Source organism: Haliotis rubra, unplaced genomic scaffold (genome assembly GCF_003918875.1).
Source record: "Haliotis rubra isolate DU_JTF1 unplaced genomic scaffold, ASM391887v1 Scf661, whole genome shotgun sequence".
Classification (NCBI taxonomy): domain Eukaryota; kingdom Metazoa; phylum Mollusca; class Gastropoda; order Lepetellida; family Haliotidae; genus Haliotis; species Haliotis rubra.
Genome location: NW_025767370.1, coordinates 88981 through 103815, shown reverse-complemented (window position 1 = coordinate 103815; position 14835 = coordinate 88981). Strand labels below are relative to the sequence as shown.

The following is a 14835-nucleotide window of genomic DNA, read 5'->3' as shown; positions in this document are numbered from 1 at the left end:
GTTTACCTCCGAAGCACCGCTTACATCGGGTTAGGTACCTGGTAGCTGAGCGCTGCTTGGTCCTGATTCCACGCTTTCATTTAGAGCGCCACTTGTTTCCAGTTCAACGCTCTTGTTTGACCCTGGTTCGGCGCTTACTCACAGTGCTCCCATTTCGGCGCTTAGTGTATCCAGTTCGGCGCTTCCTCATAGAGCACTGGCTTCAGTGCTTCCTCACAGTGCATTCGGTTCGGCGCTTGCTCAGAGTTCAGCGCTTACTTCCAATGTGTCTGGTTCGGTGCATGGTACACTCAGCTCAGCTCTAGCTTTCCATGCGTCGCTTGCTACCTGCTACATTGATTCCCGGTGCCCCGCTTATTCCCAGCGCGACGCTTAGTACCCCTTGTGTCTCCTATGCGTCTTCAGTGGTGGGAGTGCCACATACCATGAGTACTACTGTTTCTTCCTTTGAAACTGTCTCAGCGGGGTTTGGTTTACCACCTAGTGCGGCGAGTGTGAGGGACCCCACGCCTTCATTGTTTCATCACGGGAACTTGTATCAGTCAGCTGGTTGCTTGTCTTCTCTTAATGGGGCGCCTCTTCATCCCTCGTTATCTGCTCCTGTTTCGTCTTTGCCTCCTCCAACGGGGCCTGTGGAGAGACCTATTTTACCGGTTTCCTGTAATCCGGGGTCTGAGGGTCCGACTTCACAACCTGTTGATTTTGACGCTATTGTGCAAGCGTTATGGCATCAGACTCCAGCATCTTCCTCTGCTATTCAGTCTTCTGGCCCTACGTCCGCTCCAGTTCAACATTTGGAGGAAGTTCATCGTTCGGCTACGCCATCTCCCCCTTCAGATGGTCTGTCGCCTTCGGATGTTAGTGTTGATGCTGTTGACACAATTCAATTGTTAGTTTGGATTGCCAATAGCCACTGACTACAGCGTAGTAGTTCGCCTTCAGATTTGTTATCCAGTTTTGATATGAAGACAGGTAATTTTGGTTCTATCACCTTTCTGCCTCACCCTTGCATCACTCAATTGGCAGCGTCTCTGGATGAGGCGTTTGGTAACCTGAGAAAGGTTAAGGATGGGTTCTCGGCTCCCCCGCTTCAATTTAGCATCTGCTCATGTTCATGGTTTCTCTATGCTGATCGTCTCCCCTCCGGTGGATGATGATATTACGTTGTTGGGAACCAACCAGAAAGCTTACTCGCCGTTCCTGGTCGAGGATCGTGAGCTCTTGCATTTGGATAGTGTCATAAGGAAGATTATGGCGCCACTCAACATGGTGTTGACGACAACTGAGGCAGTGGCTATGTCGGTTCCACATGCTACATCCCATCAACAGGCGTATATTCGGGCGGCGATGGTGCTATTACAAGAACAATTTCAGACCAGTTGGCTCACTTCTTTTCGTACGTCACACCTATGCGTCGCAGGGGGCCTCTGCACTTATCCTCATGGGAGGATAGGTTCCGAACTGATCTTTTCGTCAGCCATGGTCTGGCAGGTCACTTTTCAACGGGGGCGATTAGAGATGTTGCCACCAGAGTTGGCCTCACACCCTGCATATAACATAACCAAATGCTCACCCTTGCCAAGTGGGAGTTTTCATGCGCATTTTTCTGTTGATGTACTCGCAGCCCATTTGGTACTTACTGTGTGATGGGCATTCTCCCATGTTTCAGGGAGAGCGGAAGATCGCGGGTTCGATCCCCCACCGCGTCATACCAAAAGACGTTAAAATATGATACTTGTTGGTCCCTGCCCGGCACTCGGCATTAATGGGTACATCAAGAACTGGTCGGCTCGGAGTCTGTATAATGCGTCTGAGTGGGATATTCATGCTTCACTGCGGCATGGTCTCTCAGTGGGCTAGCACTATAAAACCAGCTTCAGTCTGGGCTAGTACAAGCAGCCACACATACACACTCATGCACGTCGTCAAATGAGCGAAGAAGTATTCCAAAGCATGACGTTAAACCCAATTTCACCTCACCTCACTCATGTTTCATCCAAAAAAAGGTACAAAACCCTCATTATTACGTTTTTGCCTAATTGCTTGCAAGTAGCTATTTCGTAAGCAAATAATGTTGGATCTTTCACAGAGAATACATCTATTCTCCCCACTAATCTTTTTGTAACGGAACCAAATTTGTGTAACAGTAACCATAACTGATGTTTCAGTGTCCATGTGCTTTTTCAAAACTCGAAAAGAAAGAATTCATTTTGGCCATATAACCTGCTAATCGCATTCTGAACAAGTTCTTTTTTAAATGAATAAAGTATTTCTACTTTTACTGGTTTTTAGACCGCCCCTTCGGGTGTGTTACTGTTGGCTGAAACACCATTTCTTCCGCTGAGTATGTGTTTTAATTGTCGCTCAGACACCCCAACAGCACATGCTGTGCATTTAACATATTTTGAAATTGTATATTTGAGTCCACCCCTCTGTGGTTCAGCCTTGGAAAAAAATGATAGATTTTGTAAATAATAGACGTAACTTCATGCTAGTATATCATTGTGTATATCTCTCAGCACAGGTAAATGAATCATTAACTTTGTCAGCACTTGTGCATGTGCTTGTCGCACACCTGGCTGTTAGCAATTAAATAGTGAACTGTGGCAATATTTTAATGATAGTTTTTTTAACAACTTTTGCTAGTTTCAGGACATAAATTATGTAAAACAATAACAGAGTTGGTCTGATGTTTTGATTATGATCAGCGTTTCATTGAGCATTCTATGATTATTAGTTTTCAAGTTAGACTGCAATTCATCGGTCCGCTTTTGAGGCAAATGGACTGTGGGTGTACTCTGGGTCCACCAAGCCTATGTATGATCTGTATTACTTAACCAAGCATTAGAGGGATGTATTTGTAAGAACTACCTCTAACACCTGTGGTTAACGCCCGCCCATCCTTCTCTAGGAAATCCCAGAGTACCTTCCTTAAAACTATGAAGTTCCCACACTCATGTCATAGCTATCCCTAGTGGTATGCTTAAAAGAGTTATGCAGTTATCTCCCTTGGCTGTGACGTCACAACATAGTTGTTGAAAACCTCTCATAATTTTTCTGTATGGACAACACAGAAGACGTGTTTACAGAGTGGAAGTGGTTTCAAAATTTTCAAAGAACTACAAGACTCCCGGTCAGTAGTGTCGCATTGGTTGATGTTTCTGACCATCGCATTCTATATTTTGTACATATATTGCTTGCGTTTTATGTTACTTTATTGAACTCTACTTTTCCCGCCAAACACGCATACATGTTTTGTCTGTGCCTCGTGCTTCACGGGTCCTCCCTCAAAATTTTCAAAGTACTACAAGACTCCTGGTCAGTAGTGTCGCATTGGTTGATGTTTCTCACCATCGCTTTCTATATTTTGTACATATTGCTTGCGGGCCGGTGGGGTAGCCTAGTGGTTAACGCGTTGGCTCGTCACGCTGAAGACCCGGGTGCGAATCCCCACATGGGTACAATGTGTGAAGCCCATTTCTGGTGTCCCCGCCATGATGTTGCTGGATTATTGCTTAAAGTGGCGTAAAACCAAACTCAGTCAGTCAGACATATTGCTTGCGTTTTATGATACTTTATTGAACTCTATTTTTCCCGCCAAAAAGCATATGTCACAAGAGCGTATCTGCACGTCTTTTGTCTGTGCCTTGTGCTTTACGGGTCCTCCTAGTCTCTCGTACAGACCCTGAAGCAAATACATCCAAGAAAGCCCACGCAAGTCTAGAAAATGTGGCAAGTCTAGATTTCCTCAGCTTCAGTAAATGAAGAAAGTCTCAGGGCTCCTTTTCATTATATATATATTTTTTTACTATGAACGTTTTTTTCAGTAAAATATGTTCATTTCAGAGACTAGTTGTTAGTCTAGGGTCCTCCCTGTTCTGTTTATAAGATGTTCATTGTGTCTATAACTTTCCATCAAGTCCGTGTTCCCCATGGCGTTTCGACCCATGGCCACGGCTATTCGGTCTGTTGATCTGTCGGCGTCCACGGGACAAACACAGACACAGCTGGCTATCCATCTCTCCCTGCTCTGTTTATAACGATGTTCATTGTGTCTTTGACTTTCCATGTAGTCCGTGTTCCCCATGGCGTTTCGACACATGGCCATGGCTACTCAGTCTGTTGATCTGTCTACGTCCACGGGACAAACACAGACACAGCTGGCTATCCATCCAACCGTCCTAGACGAGACCACGGGTCGAGGTCTGTCGGACTGGTTCATACTGGCGTCGGGTATGGTTCCATGGCTTTGGTCCTTGCCGTCCTGCCACCCCCATATGCTGGGGCCCCACGGGATCCCTCAGCCAAGCGGATCTTCCGGCCACGCTGTAACAACTGCTGGTCGGTGGGCTGGCATCTCGGGATACGTCCCAGATCAGCCTGACACAATCCTCCTAGTCCAAGGGAGTTTTAGGTTTTAGCCCATGCAGACTAGATCGATATCTTTTCATACGGCGGTTGCCTTGTCTTGGGAATCGGGTAGCTTCCTCACCCAGGTTTGGAGGATTATTTGGCAATTAATCAAGATACCGTGGTGGTCATGTTAGCCCACGAGGGATGCTTGCCCACTCCTCTTTGGATGTCGGTTTTCAGGCAGTTTTCCAATGCCAATCACACTTGAGTGTTTGTGTTAGACCATTCGACAGAACTAGTACCATCTCGCCTCTTTTCTGTTTAGGATATTCCAGGACTAGCAGAGGTTCTAACAGCTTGCTCTACAAGCCGATAAGATCATTCCAGTTACTACTTTATTTATTTATTATTTTATTTTTCAGCTCCTAGTCCTACATTCTTCCCCGAGTTGGCTTTATGTCTCATTCTGTAGTCCCTCCAGAAGTCTTCCAAACCTATGTAGGAACTTCCTTGACATTTCTTCTCCTTAACAGGTGGGTTTTCTCCTTGTCATTGCTACAGCTTCCAGTTCCAGAATACCAGAAATTTTTGCCATAGACTTTAGTCAATCACCTTTACAGGAGGCTATGGTTGGGTGTCATGTAGCACTTTACCAGTTTTTTCTTGCCAAGAATCGGGCATCTGCTCGCGGTATCTCATCCGAAGTGTATCCCAGATTCAAGTATTCCCTACCTCTGCCTCTAGATCAGACAGAACTAGAGTCCTATGACCCATTCGAGCTCTGAGATGATATCTCCAGCGTACTCTCAATATCAGACGTATTTGCCGCTGTCTTTTTATCTCATGCAAGACAATTGTTGATTTGGAGATCTTGATTGCATATCATATCGTCTTGGCTTAGGTGGAACATCACTTTTGTTTACCAGGACTGTGACCCCAACTTAATGCACAGTAGTTTTCCCTGCATGAAACCAGGGCCTGGATGTCGTCACTTGCAGCTTGGGGGTCCATTTCCATAGATCAGATTGTTGCTGCATGTCGGTGGAAAATATCTTTTGCGAAACGTCATTCCATCCCTAGAGAGCCTACAGACAGCGCCTCTCCTCCACCTGTTTTCCCTTGAGGGGGACAAAGAGGGGGGGGGGGGTTTGGGTTTTTTTTTGCAGATATATCCAAACTCAGCAGTGGTTCACTGTTTTGGACTGTGAGGGAGGAAACAGGTTAACAGTAAACGGAAGGATGAGGATCTTTGAAGAACCTTATCTATTAATATTTATCACCAGTAAGTGGAATTATTATATCAGCTGCAGTTTATTACTCCAGTTAAATAATCTGCGAGAAGACTTGAAGTCATGAACCGGAAGTGACGTCATGAATCGGAAGTGACGTCATGAACCAGAAGTGACGTCATCAAACAGGAAGTGACGTCACAGAAACCGGTTAAAATGAGAATCGGTCAAATAGACTATTACAGAACCGGATATGACGTCTTGGACTGGAAGTGACGTCACAGTCTTCTCCAAACACCAAATATTTCTCCCTCACGAGTATGATCCTTCCCTTTAGGTAATTGAATACTAGAATATCCAGGGAATGGTCTAGGTAATCCATATATTTACATTTCATCACCTAAGTCATAGTTATCCTAATTATGTCATGGACAATGACGGGATATTTAGTGGTATTGCTGTATTCATCATCTGCAGAAACCCTCCTTCCTTATGTGTGATTCTGGCAACCATAATCCAGAGGGAATGTTTACACCTATAATTAGGAACAATTACATGTATTGTTAGTAATTATTAGTAAACTTACATCTGGATTATGGGATCTAGTGCCCACACCAACCTCCCCACGAGGAGATGCAGAAGATGTTAGTTTGTTTTTTTTCAGTAAATTCATGAAAGGATTTCAACAACTATGTTGTGACGTCACAGCCAAGGGAGATAACTGCATAACTCTTTTAAGCATACCACTAGGGATAGCTATGACTTAGTTAAAAAATTTCATGTCCATTCTGTATGTGTCTGTGGAATCCACAAGAATAAGGCAACCATAATCCAGAGGTAAGTTTACTAATAATTACTAACAATACATGTAATTGTTCCTGATGTGGTTGCAATGTGGTGATTATACATACTGATCTTCACATTTTTGTGTATTTTGTGTAATCTATGCAGACTGCAAATACAGTCATCCCTTGCAATAACGCTCTTCGCGCTACCGCGGATTCGGTTAAACCACGGGGTAATCCGTGGCTCCCATTAAAAAGTTGCCCAGTGATCACACATATTCACGTCATCGAAACAAGCACATCAACAAATCCGCTGTTGAGCTCTGGTTAATCACGTTGTAAACTAGTGAAATTCAGTTTGGATTGCAATTAACAGTGTTTATCGTACATATCCATGGTTTTTCAGATGCTTAAAACATGCAGGGTTTTTTTCAATAATAATAGATGAACAGCGAAACATCGTAATAACTTTATCATAAAGACATGCCTTCAGCGGAGTACTTACAACGTTTGCCATGATGGAACACACCGCGTAATTGCGCAGATAAACACCGCCATCCGAGAATGTATGATGTCAGAAAACACATTATATTTGATTAAATTCAATCCCATTTTCATTCATTAAAACTGTTCACAATAACAACGGAGAAACTGTGAGTTAAATGGCATTACCTCATTCCATACAACACCCGCTTACCACATTCGTGAGGTAGCATGACAGGAACAACAATTGAATTATCATGTCTTGTGATGTTTGATTGCAAGTTTCATGTAAATACATCTATTTTCATTTACAAAGTTTGTTTTTTTTCACCTCCAACAATACGATATAGTTTTGACTGGGCACAATACACTTAATAGCAGTTTTTATGTCCATTGAAAATACGATTTTACTTGGCCTTTGTTCCGCGTTATGTAATCGTTACTATAACGCGGGTGGTCATCCATGGACCCCGAGACCCACGTTATGGCGAGGGATGGCTGTACATTTTATTTTTATTTTGGTTTTTTGTTTCAGACTGAGTAAAATATGTCAAAGCTACTGCTTTAATATAAGGACTTTGGCTTTCAAAGCATATGAAACAAAATGTAATTGTTTTCATACTTTTTATTGTATTGTAAGATAAATGGTATCTGACAGACACGAGTGCAGTAATCTGTTTCTTACACACCATAAAATCGCACCATTTTATGGTCGAATAGATTTTATTTTCATATTTTTTCATCATAGTGGCTCAATAATGCACAATGCAACATTCATGAATGAGTGACGTCACTTGGCTTCCTAATCACTACTCATTCCCAAGGTGACCCTCCACAAAAAGTTTCTGCTACATCTTTGCGTCAAGGCGATAATGACAATGCAAACTACATAACATCACAGAAGATTGATTAAACACTCTATAACGATAATGTTACCATGTAAATGTGGATGATTTTAATTATTTCAAGCATAAAATATTTGAACACGTGACATCATCATTATCGTTTGGTGGTTGTCGTCATCGGAAGATTGTTTGGATATCTCTGCAGGTTGGGGATTTGTACTTGTGTACCAGTTTACATTCAATGTTCTCCTATCGACTGGAGTCAAAATTATTGAGTGTGTGTAATTAGGTGTACCCCGTGTGCTTGAATGTAACATTGCTGAGGTTACGTTGACTATGAATGGAGGACTACTCTTCTTTGCGACAGCCTTCCCATTTTCCTGAGCCACAAACTGACTCTTGGAATGTTACGGTATTTACGGAGTTGTCAGTATGAAATGTGAGTTGATTACATCATGTATGTTATTAAGACATGAACTTTGCATTATCATGCATCGGAGGAATATCTTAACCAATGACTTATGTTGAACATTGATCAACCGTTCATTGTGCATGTTCGATTGAATCGAAAGGACGTGTGTCGCAAATTGCACTCATGAACCCTTGCAAACACTTTATGTTGTACATTGTTTCAACGAGTGTGTAGTAGTCACATAGTAGCTCGGAGCTGGAAGTGGATCTTTATCGAAAGAATCATCGTGTGTTTCAGTGAAAAATGTCTTCTTCGCCATCAGAGAAACTACGAGGCAAATCGATCTCACAATGGACTAAAGTTATCCTGTCGGATATTTTTGTAAGACGATGCATAACACTTGTCGCATCTCTCTAGTAAAATTACCAATGTTGTACATTTTGAATATTCGAAGGGAATCTTAGCCTAAATCTCTAACGGCGATGTTCACATAATTGTTTACACGGGTATCACTGACTGTTCGAGCCATTTTGATTCCATGACTAGAATCAAAAGTTTGAATAAACGAATTAGAAAATAACTAGATTCATGTTGTATTTATTCTAATTGTGTTTTATTGTATAAATACCTGTTTATGTTGCAATCGGGAAAAAAACAGGTAGGTGTTAAGGTGTTTGTCACGAGTAACAGGTTTCTGTTTGATTGAAGCAAGAGTAACTTATCAATGAATTGTAATAAGGAAAGTAGTCCGTCATAATCTGACCCTAGGTCATCACTATGGAGTAGCCAATCACGGGATTAGAAATCAATCTCACACATATGTGTGATACCAGTTTTCTCACATGGGTTTCTCACCCACGGGTGTGTAAGAAATACAGGTTAATAACATTAGTATTGACTGTGTCTTTCATCAGTAGATATTAATTTGCTGAGTATGATGCATAAATATTCATATAAATAAGATGTTGTGTTATTAATCCCTTTAAAAAATCCAAAAAAAACAGAATGCCATGTTCACTCTTTGGTGATTGTAAACTTAAAGTGTCAAGATGTCTTCAGCAGTGAAGCTCCACTCAAGCTTCTCAGAATGGCATGTTATTAGTATTTACAGTACAGTAGTCATTACAAGACTAGAGTTTTAGAAAGCAGTTTTCTGAAATGTTCAGTTTCATGTTTATGTTTTACCATTGTCACAATCAAATGCAAAGTTGATAAATTTAATTGGATTTCATTTTCAACCATAAGTGAAGATTGAAAGAATCAAAGTTCATTTACATAGGCTTCTATTGATATTTTTATGTAGTACCTGGGTGTCTGTTGAGCTCTGACCTCGAGAACTTTCACCAACACTACAAGTTATATGCTTATGTGATTTGTGCTTGTCACTTTGCAGTATCACAAACAATAATTATTCTCACATCCAAAAGAAATTTGACACCTGACAAAGTACTGACTGTGTGCAGAATTTTAGGCCCATGTCACTTAAACTTTTAGGAATATGAAGATAAATCTATTGACAAGCACATCACACAAACTTTAATTAAGATTTATTGAAGATTAAATGATGTATTGACATGTCATTTACAGAAAGGGTGAAATTTGAAATTTACATAGCCAAAAGATAAAGACTTTACACTTTCAAAGACTTTCAGAGACAAGAGCATTGTCAATAACCGGTGTGTACGCCTTAGGCCTGGATGCATGCAAACATTCATGACGTCAGCCGCCTGATGACGTTGTTGGGGATTCTCTGCCACTCCTCCCTCAGCGCTTCGATCAACTGCCGACATGTTTGTGGAGGTGGTTGTCCTCATCTGATATGCGGCAATCGAGGTGGTCCCAGACATGTTCGATCGGTGACATGTCAGGAGACCTTGGAGGCCAGGGTAGAATGTTGACGTTGTGATTAAGAAAGTCCAGTACAACTCTAGCAACATGGGGCCTGGCGTTATCATGTTGAAAGAGAGTCCCTCGCTGCTGTTGCTGCAGGAACAGGAGAACTACCGGCCTCAAAACATGGTCGATGTGGTGCTGACCAGGCAGTGTCTCGTCAAACACAACAAGTCTAGTGGTTCAGTCTCCAATAATGTCTCCCCAGACCATTGCACTCCCTCTGCCGAAAGGCTAAGTCTCCTGATTGCAATAAGGAGCCAGTCGTTCGCCAACTCACTGGTAAACTCGTGTCCTTCCGTCATTATGGAACAGAGAGAACCTGCTCTCATCTGACAAGAGTACCCTTTGCCAGTCACGTCTCTGCCAGCGTCGTATGTGACGTGCCCACTGTCTGCTGGCGATGTCTAAGTGTCAGCAAAGTTCCTCTGTACGGTCTATAGTTCCTAATGCCATAGGCACGGAGACATCTGGCCACTGTCTGTCGACTGAAGCGGCGACCCAATTGCCGTTGACGTTGCCATCAGGAAGCGGTTACTTAGATGAAGATTGCGGATGTACCGGTCTTCCTGTGTTGTTGTGATTCGGAGTCTCCCTGATCTGGGCCGGTCTCATGTCTGGCCAGTCTGTTGGAACCGCTGGATGAAGTTGGATGTACCCGTGGTAGAGCAACTGAAGGTTCTCGCAATGTGACCCCGAGAAGCCCCCATTTGGATCATACCGCTGGCTCATTCACGTTATTCTGCTGTAAGTCTGGGCATTTTCTAGCTGTGGTCTTTCAATGACACTGATGACAGCAGGTTATATGGAGGCATTTTATACCCAAAATTGTAAGTGCAGTTCGTGTGGCTGTGAGAAAACCGATTTTACAAGAACCTTACCTGTGAACCATGCACTGGAAATGTTGCATTCCCGCTATACATTTCAAGTCTCTATGAACATGGGAGAACTTGGGACACAGTATTTTGCAACATTTAAAATGACACATTCTGGGACTCAACCCAAAAAAAGTACTAGAATCTGTACTTTACTGAGAAAGTGTAATCTGTACTTTACTGAGAAAGTGTAATCCCAAATAGAACATATGTTACATTTGACCACTTTCTAAAATGGCATTGTGTATTTCATAGCTTTTGGCCTTGGGAGCCGTGCCAATTAACACATATCAGAGGGGTACACAAAGTCCGCAGTCTAGACTACCAGTTTTCCAACTTCCATTTTTGTGGAAGCCACAGTGGCTGAGCGGTCTAGGCGTCTGACTTTGTGTGCTGGCGATTAGGTGCCTGACTCTGAGGTTATGGGTTTGAATCCCGGATGGGACTCAACCCCCAAAAAGTACTAGAATCTGTACTTTACTGAGAAAGTGTAATCTGTACTTTACTGAGAAAGTGTAATCCCAAATAGAACATATGTTACATTTGACCACTTTCTAAAATGGCATTGTGTATTTCAATTGATAGTATAGACTGATCAACAAAGATGACATCTTTTTTACTCGATAATAGTTCCATCTTCATTATTTTGATAACAAATGAAAACATTTTGAAGTTTAACCATCTGCCAGTGGTAAAAAATGTTAGGACTGAAATAACGAAGTCAAAGTACGTCTTTATATTTTGTCTTATAATCCAAATTAGTTTATGCATATTTGTATGCATTTTGAAACTTAGTCAAATGCACACAATCTGCTTATGCTTAGTGAATTTATCATGACTGTAATGTCTAGACATTTTATAGATTGCAAACTTGAATCATATTTCAAACACACCCTGAGTGCGACCTATAGTTTGGCATGAAATGCATGTGGACCCGTTTTTTTTGTAAATATCTCTACATCCAATGATCCAATTGATCTCAAACTGTGCAAGTGGATGTTTTGTCAGACAACCTAATCACATTGTAAATCACCGATTTTATGCATTTGTATTAAAGAATCTGTCTATGTAACTGTCAACAAAATAAACAGCAGAACGCAGACTGCTTGCAGAGGGAGGGAGCCAATGACCTGTAACAGCGGCAGAGTTGGGCCATAAAGGTCAACGTTCGTCAATGTAGGTCAGCTATGCACGTGACAGGTATGAAGAGGTGTCACAGGTCGTGAATAGGGAAAGGTGGGTGCCAACTGTTAACCATCATATGGAGTTTGTTTCTCTGAGTTGTTCAACATTAACCACAAAACCCATTAGTGAGAATTATTCTGTAGGTTAAAATCTTTAAATTTGTAATGTTAATGTCATATTTTGTTTATGCAGTGGAAATGAATTTAAAGAACACAGAAAGTATATTGACACTAAATCATTAATCGGACCTCCTATGGTTAGAACTCAACAACTGTTAAAGCCCATTCCCTCGGACACAAGCACACACAATCATGCACACTCATGAAGAAAAGATAGAATGAAGACAAAAGTGTTATGTTTTGATGTCGTTCACATTCCAAATTAAGCAATGCATTTCTAATAGCTTTAAGCATATAGATAGTTAAGATTTATATTTTCATGATAATTTTATGTGAAATGAGTGTTTCATGTTACACTATAAGTCGTTGGAATTAGTCAATGCTGTCATTGTTAAAAGAAGTTATATTTCTTTGAGCATATCTGGCTGGATACTATATTATCTGTAAATATAATAACAGAATTAAACTTCATCAAGTTCACTCCATTCTTCCACAGAGGAGTCATCAGTGTCCAGACGAATGACAACTGGATTAACTGTTTGCTCCTTCAAGCCATCTTTGAGCCAGTACTCTTTCTCCACCTTCTTGACATGTTCAACACATGCATGCCAGCGTGCAATGTCAGTGTCACATATAGCAGTGTTGACAATGTGCTTGACATCATTCAACTTGAATGATTGATTTTTCCGGGCCACTGTACTTTTAAGGTCTCCCCAGATAAGTTCGATTGGGTTGAGATCACAGTGGTACGGTGGTAATCCCAAACCTTATGGCCGTGTTGGCGTAGCATGTTGTCATTGTTATATGTGGGTGGAGGTTTGTTTGATTTATTCAAAGAGTACAACTGTGGTTTAGTGGCCTTAATTGAAAATTGTATATTGTTATTTGTTAGCCATTGCTGCATATCTGACTTCTTTGTATTGGAAGTTGGGCACCTATTGTTTGGATCTCGAACACTGTGATAGGGAGCATTGTCCATGACAACAAGACTTTTATAAGGCAGAGCTGGCAACAATTGTTCCTCAACATACTGTGTGAAAACCGTTGAGTTCATTTCTGTATGATAGTCCCTACCATCTGTGCTCTTTGACCGAAATACCAGATCACACCCAGGTAGGAATCCACGGTGGGAACCAGCATGAAGAACGATTAAACGTTCACCTTTGCCTGTTGGTATTTTCCTACCATCACTGGGATCAGTGGGTAGCCACTGTCTGGCAGCAGTATGGTTTGCATTGACCCAGGTCTCATCCAGATATAAAGGTTCGAACCCATCCTATCTTGCCTGCTTAATTTCTCTCAGATAGTTACACCTTATTTTCACAATATCAGATCTCTCACACATTACAAGTTTCTGGTTTGCTACCTTCTTGTACTTGTATCCAAATTTGAGCAGTAGTTTGCTTAGCATAAACCTAGAAACATTAATGTCGTGATCCTCTGCAAGGATGTGTTTTAACTTTCTTGTGGACAGGTGTTCATTTCTAGCAAATAACCGGCGAATGACATCTCTGATGACCCTGATGTCAAAAGAATCTAACTTTGGATGCCTACCTTTTTGTACAAGGTTTTGTTTCTTGGTTGTTGGTTTATTTTTCACAATTTTTAGCACGATGTTCTTTTTCATGCCAAGAGCAAAAGTTGTACGTTTCATGTAATCCGACACCTTATAAATCGGTTTGCTACGTTTGCTCTCTTTTTTAAAAAAATTAAACACATTTCTAATAAAACGTTTAGCATCATCTGAATAAGCTTTCATGATGACAGCTGGAAGTCATCAATGTGAATGATCCAAACGGTCTATCACTGTGCAGTGCACAGGTAACTATCATGAACTGCACGTGCATTGACCTTTATGACCCAACACTGCCGCTGTTACAGGTCATTGGCTCCCTCCCTCTGCAAGCAGTCTGCGTTCTGCTGTTTATTTTGTTGACAGTTACATAGACAGATTCTTTAATACAAATGCATAAAATCGGTGATTTACAATGTGATTAGGTTGTCTGACAAAACATCCACTTGCACAGTTTGAGATCAATTGGATCATTGGATGAAGAGATATTTACAAAAAACCAGGTCCACATGCATTTCATGCCAAACTATAGTGTATGTTGTCTGTCTCATTACAATTCACGGGTGAAAAAAAAGGATTCTGTTGAATGCTGTAACAAATGAATAAAAACAAAATGTCAATATTAAATTAAACTAGACTAAAGTTATAGCAACAATATCAGGCTATTACCTTGTTCGGGGAGTGTATCCATCAATATCCACAAAGGAATGGGATGCCATTCGTCTGCAGCTGACAAAGAATCCTGTTCCTTGTCATGTGTCTCTTAACAGTCTAATATGCGAAAGAAGTGATCTACGTTCCAGGTTTTTCACATTGGTGTATAGTCCCATTGGTTATACAAGATAGCACACCTGGCAACTACTTGCATGATGTCGCCATTCTTTAAAAAAGTAATTTAGTTAGCCAAAAATGAGCAATCAATCAACGTATTGGCGGTTAATCCTTTGAAGGATGGACGTTGTTTTTACACAGACACTTTATGACAGGGGGTATTCAGTATAGATTAATAAATCTACATACATAAACACTACTTTTTGACAAATCCGCTGTGCAGGATAAAAGCAATTAATCAATCAGCATGTTATC

The 14835-nt window shown here is 41.3% G+C and overlaps 1 protein-coding gene across 2 annotated transcripts in view; it reads left to right on the top strand.

Moving 5' to 3' along the window:
• The window catches only part of LOC124257472 (protein LZIC-like), a 151396-nt gene that overhangs the window by 110827 nt on the left and 25734 nt on the right, over nucleotides 1-14835 (top strand). The gene's annotated exons all lie outside the window — the stretch shown is intronic.